The sequence below is a fragment of the Mixophyes fleayi genome, chromosome 1 (genome assembly GCF_038048845.1).
Source record: "Mixophyes fleayi isolate aMixFle1 chromosome 1, aMixFle1.hap1, whole genome shotgun sequence".
Lineage (NCBI taxonomy): Eukaryota > Metazoa > Chordata > Amphibia > Anura > Limnodynastidae > Mixophyes > Mixophyes fleayi.
The window spans coordinates 63,739,778-63,749,777 of NC_134402.1; the positions used below are offsets into that span (position 1 = coordinate 63,739,778).

Genomic DNA, 10,000 nt, shown 5'->3' on the forward strand with positions numbered 1-10,000 from the left:
AATACCTACAGCCACACCACCCTGAACAAGCCCAATCTCATCTGATCTTGGAAGCTAAGCAGGGCTGGGCCTGTGTAGTACTTGGATGGGAGACCACCTGGGAATACCAGGTGCTGTAGGCCATTTTTTTTATTTTCTCTTGTTCCGACTTCCTTCAATGCTGGTTTTGAGATGTATAAGAGATGTAGGTCATTAGGGAACCAATACCTACAGCCACACCACCCTGAACAAGCCCAATCTCGTCTGATCTTGGAAGCTAAGCAGGGCTGGGCCTGGTTAGTACTTGGATAGGAGACCACCTGGGAATACCAGATGCTGTAGGACTTTTTTTTTTATTTTCTCTTGTTCCGGCTTCCTTCGAAGCTGGTTTTGAGATGTATAAGAGATGTAGGTCATTAGGAAACCAATAATATAGCCAAACCCCACTGAACACGCCCAATCTCATCTGATTTTAGCAGCTAAGCAGGGTCGGGCCTGGTTAGTACTTGGATGGGAAACCACCTAGGAATACCAGGTGCTGTAGGCCCTTTTTTTTATTTTCTCTTGTTCCGGCTTCCTTCAATGCTGGTTTTGAGATGTATAAGAAATGTAGGTCATTAGTAAACCAATGCCTACAGCCACACCACCCTGAACAAGCCCAATCTCATCTGATCTTGGAAGCTAAGCAGGGCCGGGCCTGGTTAGTACTTGGATGGGAGGCCACCTGGGAATACCAGGTGCTGTAGGCCTTTTTTTTTAATTTTCTCTTGTTCCGGCTTCCTTCAATGCTGGTTTTGAGATGTATAAGAGATGTAGGTCATTATGAAACCAATACCTACAGACACACCACCCTGAATAAGCCCAATCTCGTCTGATTTTGAAAGGTAAGCAGGGCCAGGCATGGTTAGTACTTGGATAGAAGACCACCTGGGAATACCAGATGTTGTAGTACTTTTTTTTTTATTTTCTCTTGTTCCGGCTTCCTTCGAAGCTGGTTTTGAGATGTATAAGAGATGTAGGTCATTAGAAAACAAATACTATAGCCACACCCTCCTGAACAAGCCCAATCTCGTCTGATCTTAGAAGATAAGCAGGGTTGGCCTGGTTAGTACTTGGATGGAAAACCACCTATGAATACCAGGTGCTGTAGGCCTTTTTTTTTTATTTTCTCTTGTTCCGGCTTCCTTCAATGCTGGTTTTGAGATGTATAAGAGATGTAGGTCATTAGTAAATCAAAACCTACAGCCACAGCACACTGAACAAGCCCGATCTCGTCTGATCTTGGAAGCTAAGCAGGGCTGGGCCTGGTTAGAACTTGGATTTGAGACTACCTGGGAATACCAGGTGCTGTAGGCTTTTTTTTTTATTTTCTCTTGTTCCGAGTTCCTTCAATGCTGGTTTTGAGATGTATAAGAGATGTACGTCAGTAGGAAACCAATACCTACAGCCAAACCACCCTGAACAAGCCCATTCTCATCTGATCTTGGAAGCTAAGAAGGGCTGGGCCTGGTTACTAGTAGGATGGGAGACCACCTGGGAATACCAGGTGCTGTAGGCAATTTTTTTTAATTTTCTCTTGTTCCGGCCTACTTCAATGCGGGTTTTGAGATGTATAAGAGATGTAGGTCATTAGGATACCAATACCTACAGCCACACCACCCTGAACAAGCCCAATATCGTTTGATCTTGGAAGCTAAGCAGCACCGGGTCTGGTTAGTACTTGGATGGGAGACCACTTGGGAATACCAGGTGCTGTAGGCAATTTTTTTTTATTTTCTCTTGTTCCGACTTCCTTCAATGCTGGTTTTGAGATGTATAAGAGATGTAGGTCATTAGGGAACCAATACCTACAGCCACACCACCCTGAACAAGCCCAATCTCGTCTGATCTTGGAAGCTAAGCAAGGCTGGGCCTGGTTAGTACTTGGATAGGAGACCACCTGGGAATACCAGATGCTGTAGGACTTTTTTTTTTATTTTCTCTTGTTCCGGCTTCCTTCGAAGCTGGTTTTGAGATGTATAAGAGATGTAGGTCATTAGGAAACCAATAATATAGCCAAACCCCACTGAACACGCCCAATCTCATCTGATTTTAGCAGCTAAGCAGGGTCGGGCCTGGTTAGTACTTGGATGGGAAACCACCTAGGAATACCAGGTGCTGTAGGCCCTTTTTTTTATTTTCTCTTGTTCCGGCTTCCTTCGAAGCTGGTTTTGAGATGTATAAGAGATGTAGGTCATTAGAAAACAAATACTATAGCCACACCCTCCTGAACAAGCCCAATCTCGTCTGATCTTAGAAGATAAGCAGGGTTGGCCTGGTTAGTACTTGGATGGAAAACCACCTATGAATACCAGGTGCTGTAGGCCTTTTTTTTTATTTTCTCTTGTTCCGGCTTCCTTCAATGCTGGTTTTGAGATGTATAAGAGATGTAGGTCATTAGTAAATCAAAACCTACAGCCACAGCACACTGAACAAGCCCGATCTCGTCTGATCTTGGAAGCTAAGCAGGGCTGGGCCTGGTTAGAACTTGGATTTGAGACTACCTGGGAATACCAGGTGCTGTAGGCTTTTTTTTTTATTTTCTCTTGTTCCGAGTTCCTTCAATGCTGGTTTTGAGATGTATAAGAGATGTACGTCAGTAGGAAACCAATACCTACAGCCAAACCACCCTGAACAAGCCCATTCTCATCTGATCTTGGAAGCTAAGAAGGGCTGGGCCTGGTTACTAGTAGGATGGGAGACCACCTGGGAATACCAGGTGCTGTAGGCAATTTTTTTTAATTTTCTCTTGTTCCGGCCTACTTCAATGCGGGTTTTGAGATGTATAAGAGATGTAGGTCATTAGGATACCAATACCTACAGCCACACCACCCTGAACAAGCCCAATATCGTTTGATCTTGGAAGCTAAGCAGCACCGGGTCTGGTTAGTACTTGGATGGGAGACCACTTGGGAATACCAGGTGCTGTAGGCAATTTTTTTTTATTTTCTCTTGTTCCGGCTTACTTCAATGCTGGTTTTGAGATGTATAAGAGATGTAGGTCATTAGGAAACCAATACCTACAGCCACACCACCCTGAATAAGCCCAATCTCGTCTGATCTTGAAAGGTAAGCAGGGCCAGGCCTGGTTAGTACTTGGATAGGAGACCACCTGGGAATACCAGATGCTGTAGGACTTTTTTTTTTATTTTCTCTTGTTCCGGCTTCCTTCAATGCTGGTTTTGAGATGTATAAGAGATGTAGGTCATTAAGAAACCAATACCTACAGCCACACCACCCTGAACAAGCCCAATCTCTTCTGATCTTGGAAACTAAGCAGGTCTGGGCCTGGTTAGTACTTGGATGGGAGACCACCTGGGAATACCAGGTGCTGTAGGCCATTTTTTTTATTTTCTCTTGTTCCGACTTCCTTCAATGCTGGTTTTGAGATGTATAAGAGATGTAGGTCATTAGGAAACCAATACCTGCAGCCACACCACCCTGAACAAGCCCAATCTCGTCTGATCTTGGAAGCTAAGCAGGGCTGGGCCTGGTTAGTACTTGGATGGGAGACCACCTGGGAATACCAGGTGCTGTAAGCCATTTTTTTTTATTTTCTCTTGTTCTGGCTTCCTTCAATGCTGGTTTTGAGATGTATAAGAGATGTAGGTCATTAGGAAACCAATACCTACAGACACACCACCCTGAATAAGCCCAATCTCGTCTGATCTTGAAAGGTAAGCAGGGCCAGGCCTGGTTAGTACTTGGATAGGAGACCACCTGGGAATACCAGATGCTGTAGGACTTTTTTTTTTATTTTCTCTTGTTCCGGCTTCCTTCAATGCTGGTTTTGAGATGTATAAGAGATGTAGGTCATAAGGAAATCTATATCTACAGCCACAGCACCCTGAACAAGCCCAATCTCGATTGATCTTTGAAGCTAAGCAGTGCCGGGCCTGGTTAGTACTTGGATGGGAGACCACCTGGGAATACCAGGTGCTGTAGGCCTTTTTTTTTATTTTCTCTTGTTCCGACTTCCTTCAATGCTGGTTTTGAGATGTATAAGAGATGTAGGTCATTAGGAAAACAATACCTACAGCCACACCACCCTGAACAAGCCCAATCTCATCTGATCTTGGAAGCTAAGCAGGGCTGGGCCTGTTTAGTACTTGGATGGGAGACCACCTGGGAATACCAGGTGCTGTAGGCCATTTTTTTTATTTTCTCTTGTTCCGACTTCCTTCAATGCTGGTTTTGAGATGTATAAGAGATGTAGGTCATTAGGGAACCAATACCTACAGCCACACCACCCTGAACAAGCCCAATCTCGTCTGATCTTGGAAGCTAAGCAGGGCTGGGCCTGGTTAGTACTTGGATAGGAGACCACCTGGGAATACCAGATGCTGTAGGACTTTTTTTTTTATTTTCTCTTGTTCCGGCTTCCTTCGAAGCTGGTTTTGAGATGTATAAGAGATGTAGGTCATTAGGAAATCAATAATATAGCCAAACCCCACTGAACACGCCCAATCTCATCTGATTTTAGAAGCTAAGCAGGGTTGGGCCTGGTTAGTACTTGGATGGGAAACCACCTAGGAATACCAGGTGCTGTAGGCCCTTTTTTTTATTTTCTCTTGTTCCGGCTTCCTTCAATGCTGGTTTTGAGATGTATAAGAAATGTAGGTCATTAGTAAACCAATACCTACAGCCACACCACCCTGAACAAGCCCAATCTCATCTGATCTTGGAAGCTAAGCAGGGCCGGGCCTGGTTAGTACTTGGATGGGAGGCCACCTGGGAATACCAGGTGCTGTAGGCCTTTTTTTTTATTTTCTCTTGTTCCGGCTTCCTTCAATGCTGGTTTTGAGATGTATAAGAGATGTAGGTCATTATGAAACCAATACCTACAGACACACCACCCTGAATAAGCCCAATCTCGTCTGATTTTGAAAGGTAAGCAGGGCCAGGCATGGTTAGTACTTGGATAGAAGACCACCTGGGAATACCAGATGTTGTAGTACTTTTTTTTTTATTTTCTCTTGTTCCGGCTTCCTTCGAAGCTGGTTCTGAGATGTATAAGAGATGTAGGTCATTTGAAAACAAATACTATAGCCACACCCTCCTGAACAAGCCCAATCTCGTCTGATTTTGGAAGCTAAGCAGGGTCGTGCCTGGTTAGTACTTGGATAGGAGACCACCTGGGAATACCAGATGCTGTAGGCCTTTTTTTTTTATTTTCTCTTGTTCCGGCTTCCTTCGAAGCTGGTTTTGAGATGTATGAGAGATGTAGGTGATTAGGAAACCAATAATATAGCCAAACCCCACTGAACAGGCCCAATCTCATCTGATTTTAGAAGCTAAGCAGGGTCGGGCCTGGTTAGTACTTGGATAGGAAACCACCTGGGAATACCAGGTGCTGTAGGACTTTTTTTTTAATTTTCTCTTGTTCCGGCTTCCTTCAATGCTGGTTTTGAGATGTATAAGAGATGTAGGTCAGTAGGAAACCAATACCTACAGCCAATCCACCCTGAATAAGCGCAATCTCATCTGATCTTGAAAGGTAAGCAGGGCTGGGCCTGGTTAGTACTTGGATAGGAGACCAACTAGGAATACCAGGTGCTGTAGGCCTTTTTTTTTATTTTCTCTTGTTCCGGCTTCCTTCAATGCTGGTTTTGAGATGTATAAGAGATGTAGGTCATTAGGAAACCAATAATATAGCCACACCCCCCTGAAGAAGCCCAATCTCATCTGATTTTGGAAGCTAAGCAGGGTTGGGCCTGGTTTGTACTTGGATGGGAAACCACCTAGGAATACCAGGTGCTGTAGGCAATATTTTTTTATTTTCTCTTGTTCCGGCTTACTTCAATGCTGGTTTTGAGATATATAAGAGATGTAGGTCATTAGGAAACCAATAACCACAGCCACACCACCCTGAATAAGCGCAATCTCGTCTGATCTTGAAAAGTAAGCAGGGCCGGGCCTGGTTAGTACTTGGATAGGAAACCACCTGGGAATACCAGGTGCTGTAGGACTTTTTTTTTTATTTTCTCTTGTTCCGGCTTACTTCGAAGCTGGTTTTGAGATGTATAAGAGATGTAGGTCATTATTAAACCAATAATATAGCCACACCCCCCTGAACAAGCCCAATCTAATCTGATTTTGGAAGCTAAGCAGGGTCGGGCCTGGTTAGTACTTGGATGGGAAACCACCTAGGAATACCAGGTGCTGTAGGCCTTTTTTTTTATTTTCTCTTGTTCCGGCTTCCTTCAATGCTGGTTTTGAGATGTATAAGAGATGTAGGTCAGTAGGAAACCAATACCTACAGCCAAACCACTCTGAACAAGCCCAATCTCATCTGATCTTGGAAGCTAAGAAGGGCTGAGCCTGGTTAGTACTTGGATGGGAGACCACCTGGGAATACCAGGTGCTGTAGGCCTTTTTTTTATTTTCTCTTGTTCCGACTTCCTTCAATGCTGGTTTTGAGATGTATAAGAGATGTAGGTCATTAGGAAACCAATACCCACAGCCACACCACCCTGACCAAGCCCAATCTCGTTAGATCTTGGAAGCTAAGCAGGGCCGGGCCTGATTAGTACTTGGATGGGAGACCACCTGGGAATACCAGATGCTGTTGGACTTTTTTTTTATTTTTTCTTGTTCCGGCTTCCTTCAATGCTGGTTTTCAGATGTATAAGAGATGTAGGTCATATGGAAATCAATATCTACAGCCACAGCACGCTGAACAAGCCCAATCTCGTCTGATCTTAGAAGCTTAGCAGGGCCGGGCCTGGTTAGTACTTGGATGGGAGACCACTTGGAAATACCAGGTGCTGTAGGCCATTTTTTTTTATTTTCTCTTGTTCTGGCCTACTACAATGCGGGTTTTGAGATGTATAAGAGATGTAGGTCATTAGGATACCAATACCTACAGCCACACCACCCTGAATAAACCCAATCTTGTCTGATCTTGAAAGGTAAGCAGTGCCGGGCCTGGTTAGTACTTGGATGGGAGACCACCTGGGAATACCAGGTGCTGTAGGCCTTTTTTTTTATTTTCTCTTGTTCCGGCTTCCTTCAATGCTGGTTTTGAGATGTATAAGAGATGTAGGTCATTAGGAAACCAATACCTACAGCCGCACCACCCTGAACAAGCCCAATCTCGTCTGATCTTGGAAGCTAAGCAGGGTCGGGCCTGGTTAGTACTTGGATGGAAAACCACCTATGAATACAAGGTGCTGTAGGCCTTTTTTTTAATTTTCTCTTGTTCCGGCTTCCTTCAATGCTGGTTTTGAGATGTATAAGAGATGTAGGTCATTAGGAAATCAATACCTACAGCCACAGCACACTGAACAAGCCCGATCTCGTCTGATCTTGGAAGCTAAGCAGGGCTGGGCCTGGTTAGTACTTGGATGGGAGACCACCTGGGAATACCAGGTGCTGCAGGCCTTTTTTTTAATTTTCTCTTGTTCCGACTTCCTTCAATGCTGGTTTTGAGATGTATAAGAGATGTAGGTCATTAAGAAACCAATACCTACAGCCACACCACCCTGAACAAGCACAGTCTCGTCTGATCTTGGAATCTAAGCAGGGCCGGGCCTGGTTAGTACTTGGATGGGAGACCACCTGGGAATACCAGGTGCTGTAGGCCATTTTTTTTTATTTTCTCTTGTTCCGGCTTCCTTCAATGCTGGTTTTGAGATGTATAAGAGATGTAGGTCATTAAGAAACCAATACCTACAGCCACACCACCCTGAACAAGCACAGTCTCGTCTGATCTTGGAATCTAAGCAGGGCCGGGCCTGGTTAGTACTTGGATGGGAGACCACCTGGGAATACCAGGTGCTGTAGGCCATTTTTTTTTATTTTCTCTTGTTCCGGCTTCCTTCAATGCTGGTTTTGAGATGTATAAGAGATGTAGGTCAGTAGGAAATCAATACCTACAGCCACACCCTCCTGAACAAGCCCAATCTCGTCTGATCTTGGAAGCTAAGCAGGGCTGGGCCTGGTTAGTACTTGGATGGGAGACCACCTGGGAATACCAGGTGCTGTAGTACTTTTTTTTTTATTTTCTCTTGTTCCGGCTTCCTTCGAAGCTGGTTTTGAGATGTATAAGAGATGTAGGTCATTAGGAAATCAATACCTACAGCCACACCCTCCTGAACAAGCCCAATCTTGTCTGATCTTGGAAGCTAAGCAGGGCTGGGCCTGGTTAGTACTTGGATGGGAGACCACCTGGGAATACCAGGTGCTGTAGTACTTTTTTTTTTATTTTCTCTTGTTCCGGCTTCCTTCGAAGCTGGTTTTGAGATGTATGAGAGATGTAGGTCATTAGGAAACAAATAATATAGCCAAACCCCACTGAACAGGCCCAATCTCATCTGATTTTAGAAGCTAAGCAGGGTCGGGCCTGGTTAGTACTTGGATGGGAAACCACCTAGAAATACCAGGTGCTGTAGGCCTTTTTTTTTATTTTCTCTTGTTCCGGCTTCCTTCAATGCTGGTTTTGAGATGTATAAGAGATGTAGGTCATTATGAAACCAATACCTACAGCCACACCACCCTGAACAAGCCCAATCTCGTCTGATCTTGGAAGCTAAGCAGGGCGGGGCCTGGTTAGTACTTAAATGGGAGGCCAACTGGGAATACCAGGTGCTGTAGGCCTTTTTTTTTATTTTCTCTTGTTCCGGCTTCCTTCAATGCTGGTTTTGAGATGTATAAGAGATGTAGGTCATTAAGAAACCAATACCTACAGCCACACCACCCTGAACAAGCACAGTCTCGTCTGATCTTGGAATCTAAGCAGGGCCGGGCCTGGTTAGTACTTGGATGGAAAACCACCTATGAATACCAGGTGCTGTAGGCCTTTTTTTTTATTTTCTCTTGTTCCGGCTTCCTTCAATGCTGGTTTTGAGATGTATAAGAGATGTAGGTCATTAGGAAATCAATACCTACAGCCACACCCTCCTGAACAAGCCCAATCTTGTCTGATCTTGGAAGCTAAGCAGTGCTGGGCCTGGTTAGTACTTGGATGGGAGACCACCTGGGAATACCAGGTGCTGTAGGCCTTTTTTTTAATTTTCTCTTGTTCCGACTTCCTTCATAGCTGGTTTTGAGATGTATAAGAGATGTAGGTCAGTAGGAAACCAATACCTACAGCCAAACCACCCTGAACAAGCCCATTCTCATCTGATCTTGGAAGCTAAGAAGGGCTGGGCCTGGTTAGTAGTTGGATGGGAGACCACCTGGGAATACCAGGTGCTGTAGGCCTCTTTTTTTTTTTTTTCTCTTGTTCCGACTTTCTTCAATGCTGGTTTTGAGATGTATAAGAGATGTAGGTCATTAGGGAACTAATACCTACAGCCACACCACACTGAACAAGCCCAATCTTGTCTGATCTTGGAAGCTAAGCATTGGCCGGGCCTGGTTAGTACTTGGATAGGAGACCATCTGGGATTACCAGATGCTGTAGGACTTTTTTTTTATTTTCTCTTGTTTCGGCTTCCTTCGAAGCTGGTTTTGAGATGTATAAGAGATGTAGGTCATGAGGAAACCAATACTATAGCCACACCCCCCTGAACAAGCCCAATCTCATGTGATCTTGGAAGCTAAGCAGGGTCGGGCCTGGTTAGTACTTGGATGGAAGACCAACTAGGAATACCAGGTGCTGTAGGCCTTTTTTTTTATTTTCTCCCTTTCCGGCTTCCTTCAATGCTGGTTTTGAGATGTATAAGAGATGTAGGTCATTAGGAAATCAATATCTACAGCCACAGCACCCTGAACAAGCCCAATCTCGTCTGATCTTTGAAGCTAAGCAGGGCCGGGCCTGGTTAGTATTTAAATGGGAGACCACCTGGGACTACCAGGAGCTGTAGGCCTTTTTTTTATTTTCTCTTGTTCCGGCTTCCTTCAATGCTGGTTTTGAGATGTATAAGAGATGTAGGTCATTAGGAAACCAATAATATAGCCACACCCCCCTGAACAAGCCCAATCTCATCTGATTTTGGAAGCTAAGCAGGGTAGGGCCTGGTTAGTACTTGGATGGGAA

General features: G+C 44.6%; 9 non-coding genes and 38 pseudogenes across 9 annotated transcripts; all 47 read left to right on the forward strand.

Annotated features, from left to right (window-relative positions):
- The first annotated feature begins 3 nt into the window (after positions 1-3).
- LOC142137302 (5S ribosomal RNA) lies at positions 4-122 on the forward strand. Its single transcript, XR_012687943.1, has one exon. It is a non-coding gene; the product is annotated as a 5S ribosomal RNA (ribosomal RNA).
- An 83-nt stretch (positions 123-205) lies between these two features.
- On the forward strand, positions 206-324 carry LOC142115998 (5S ribosomal RNA; annotated as a pseudogene).
- An 83-nt stretch (positions 325-407) lies between these two features.
- Positions 408-526, forward strand: LOC142135055 (5S ribosomal RNA; annotated as a pseudogene).
- Positions 527-609: 83 nt separating this feature from the next.
- Positions 610-728, forward strand: LOC142122541 (5S ribosomal RNA). Its single transcript, XR_012684245.1, has one exon. It is a non-coding gene; the product is annotated as a 5S ribosomal RNA (ribosomal RNA).
- Positions 729-1,014: 286 nt separating this feature from the next.
- On the forward strand, positions 1,015-1,132 carry LOC142136840 (5S ribosomal RNA; annotated as a pseudogene).
- An 84-nt stretch (positions 1,133-1,216) lies between these two features.
- On the forward strand, positions 1,217-1,335 carry LOC142136679 (5S ribosomal RNA; annotated as a pseudogene).
- Positions 1,336-1,418: 83 nt separating this feature from the next.
- On the forward strand, positions 1,419-1,537 carry LOC142126411 (5S ribosomal RNA; annotated as a pseudogene).
- Positions 1,538-1,621: 84 nt separating this feature from the next.
- Positions 1,622-1,740, forward strand: LOC142135488 (5S ribosomal RNA; annotated as a pseudogene).
- An 84-nt stretch (positions 1,741-1,824) lies between these two features.
- Positions 1,825-1,943, forward strand: LOC142121686 (5S ribosomal RNA; annotated as a pseudogene).
- An 83-nt stretch (positions 1,944-2,026) lies between these two features.
- LOC142135066 (5S ribosomal RNA) lies at positions 2,027-2,145 on the forward strand (annotated as a pseudogene).
- An 82-nt stretch (positions 2,146-2,227) lies between these two features.
- On the forward strand, positions 2,228-2,345 carry LOC142136841 (5S ribosomal RNA; annotated as a pseudogene).
- An 83-nt stretch (positions 2,346-2,428) lies between these two features.
- Positions 2,429-2,547, forward strand: LOC142136680 (5S ribosomal RNA; annotated as a pseudogene).
- An 83-nt stretch (positions 2,548-2,630) lies between these two features.
- Positions 2,631-2,749, forward strand: LOC142126422 (5S ribosomal RNA; annotated as a pseudogene).
- Positions 2,750-2,833: 84 nt separating this feature from the next.
- Positions 2,834-2,952, forward strand: LOC142135510 (5S ribosomal RNA; annotated as a pseudogene).
- An 84-nt stretch (positions 2,953-3,036) lies between these two features.
- LOC142132271 (5S ribosomal RNA) lies at positions 3,037-3,155 on the forward strand (annotated as a pseudogene).
- Positions 3,156-3,239: 84 nt separating this feature from the next.
- Positions 3,240-3,358, forward strand: LOC142111699 (5S ribosomal RNA). The gene has a single exon (XR_012680988.1). It is a non-coding gene; the product is annotated as a 5S ribosomal RNA (ribosomal RNA).
- An 83-nt stretch (positions 3,359-3,441) lies between these two features.
- Positions 3,442-3,560, forward strand: LOC142136877 (5S ribosomal RNA). The gene has a single exon (XR_012687548.1). It is a non-coding gene; the product is annotated as a 5S ribosomal RNA (ribosomal RNA).
- Positions 3,561-3,644: 84 nt separating this feature from the next.
- On the forward strand, positions 3,645-3,763 carry LOC142136194 (5S ribosomal RNA; annotated as a pseudogene).
- Positions 3,764-3,847: 84 nt separating this feature from the next.
- On the forward strand, positions 3,848-3,966 carry LOC142134072 (5S ribosomal RNA; annotated as a pseudogene).
- Positions 3,967-4,049: 83 nt separating this feature from the next.
- LOC142111853 (5S ribosomal RNA) lies at positions 4,050-4,168 on the forward strand. The gene has a single exon (XR_012681014.1). It is a non-coding gene; the product is annotated as a 5S ribosomal RNA (ribosomal RNA).
- Positions 4,169-4,251: 83 nt separating this feature from the next.
- On the forward strand, positions 4,252-4,370 carry LOC142116021 (5S ribosomal RNA; annotated as a pseudogene).
- An 83-nt stretch (positions 4,371-4,453) lies between these two features.
- LOC142131868 (5S ribosomal RNA) lies at positions 4,454-4,572 on the forward strand (annotated as a pseudogene).
- Positions 4,573-4,655: 83 nt separating this feature from the next.
- Positions 4,656-4,774, forward strand: LOC142115280 (5S ribosomal RNA). Its single transcript, XR_012682142.1, has one exon. It is a non-coding gene; the product is annotated as a 5S ribosomal RNA (ribosomal RNA).
- Positions 4,775-5,059: 285 nt separating this feature from the next.
- On the forward strand, positions 5,060-5,178 carry LOC142136463 (5S ribosomal RNA; annotated as a pseudogene).
- Positions 5,179-5,261: 83 nt separating this feature from the next.
- On the forward strand, positions 5,262-5,380 carry LOC142136331 (5S ribosomal RNA; annotated as a pseudogene).
- Positions 5,381-5,464: 84 nt separating this feature from the next.
- Positions 5,465-5,583, forward strand: LOC142127433 (5S ribosomal RNA; annotated as a pseudogene).
- Positions 5,584-5,665: 82 nt separating this feature from the next.
- Positions 5,666-5,784, forward strand: LOC142132568 (5S ribosomal RNA; annotated as a pseudogene).
- Positions 5,785-5,868: 84 nt separating this feature from the next.
- On the forward strand, positions 5,869-5,987 carry LOC142134082 (5S ribosomal RNA; annotated as a pseudogene).
- Positions 5,988-6,070: 83 nt separating this feature from the next.
- Positions 6,071-6,189, forward strand: LOC142133708 (5S ribosomal RNA; annotated as a pseudogene).
- Positions 6,190-6,272: 83 nt separating this feature from the next.
- Positions 6,273-6,391, forward strand: LOC142116594 (5S ribosomal RNA; annotated as a pseudogene).
- An 82-nt stretch (positions 6,392-6,473) lies between these two features.
- LOC142123280 (5S ribosomal RNA) lies at positions 6,474-6,592 on the forward strand (annotated as a pseudogene).
- An 83-nt stretch (positions 6,593-6,675) lies between these two features.
- On the forward strand, positions 6,676-6,794 carry LOC142136364 (5S ribosomal RNA; annotated as a pseudogene).
- Positions 6,795-6,878: 84 nt separating this feature from the next.
- On the forward strand, positions 6,879-6,997 carry LOC142120637 (5S ribosomal RNA; annotated as a pseudogene).
- Positions 6,998-7,080: 83 nt separating this feature from the next.
- On the forward strand, positions 7,081-7,199 carry LOC142130420 (5S ribosomal RNA; annotated as a pseudogene).
- Positions 7,200-7,282: 83 nt separating this feature from the next.
- Positions 7,283-7,401, forward strand: LOC142123335 (5S ribosomal RNA; annotated as a pseudogene).
- An 83-nt stretch (positions 7,402-7,484) lies between these two features.
- Positions 7,485-7,603, forward strand: LOC142137269 (5S ribosomal RNA). The gene has a single exon (XR_012687911.1). It is a non-coding gene; the product is annotated as a 5S ribosomal RNA (ribosomal RNA).
- Positions 7,604-7,687: 84 nt separating this feature from the next.
- On the forward strand, positions 7,688-7,806 carry LOC142137270 (5S ribosomal RNA). The gene has a single exon (XR_012687912.1). It is a non-coding gene; the product is annotated as a 5S ribosomal RNA (ribosomal RNA).
- Positions 7,807-7,890: 84 nt separating this feature from the next.
- On the forward strand, positions 7,891-8,009 carry LOC142137352 (5S ribosomal RNA). Its single transcript, XR_012687993.1, has one exon. It is a non-coding gene; the product is annotated as a 5S ribosomal RNA (ribosomal RNA).
- Positions 8,010-8,093: 84 nt separating this feature from the next.
- On the forward strand, positions 8,094-8,212 carry LOC142118003 (5S ribosomal RNA; annotated as a pseudogene).
- Positions 8,213-8,295: 83 nt separating this feature from the next.
- LOC142136718 (5S ribosomal RNA) lies at positions 8,296-8,414 on the forward strand (annotated as a pseudogene).
- An 83-nt stretch (positions 8,415-8,497) lies between these two features.
- On the forward strand, positions 8,498-8,616 carry LOC142116065 (5S ribosomal RNA; annotated as a pseudogene).
- Positions 8,617-8,699: 83 nt separating this feature from the next.
- LOC142126124 (5S ribosomal RNA) lies at positions 8,700-8,818 on the forward strand (annotated as a pseudogene).
- Positions 8,819-8,901: 83 nt separating this feature from the next.
- Positions 8,902-9,020, forward strand: LOC142120460 (5S ribosomal RNA; annotated as a pseudogene).
- Positions 9,021-9,103: 83 nt separating this feature from the next.
- LOC142118671 (5S ribosomal RNA) lies at positions 9,104-9,222 on the forward strand (annotated as a pseudogene).
- A 287-nt stretch (positions 9,223-9,509) lies between these two features.
- LOC142125435 (5S ribosomal RNA) lies at positions 9,510-9,628 on the forward strand (annotated as a pseudogene).
- Positions 9,629-9,711: 83 nt separating this feature from the next.
- On the forward strand, positions 9,712-9,830 carry LOC142136521 (5S ribosomal RNA; annotated as a pseudogene).
- Positions 9,831-9,911: 81 nt separating this feature from the next.
- Positions 9,912-10,000, forward strand: part of LOC142127555 (5S ribosomal RNA) — a 119-nt pseudogene continuing 30 nt past the window's right edge.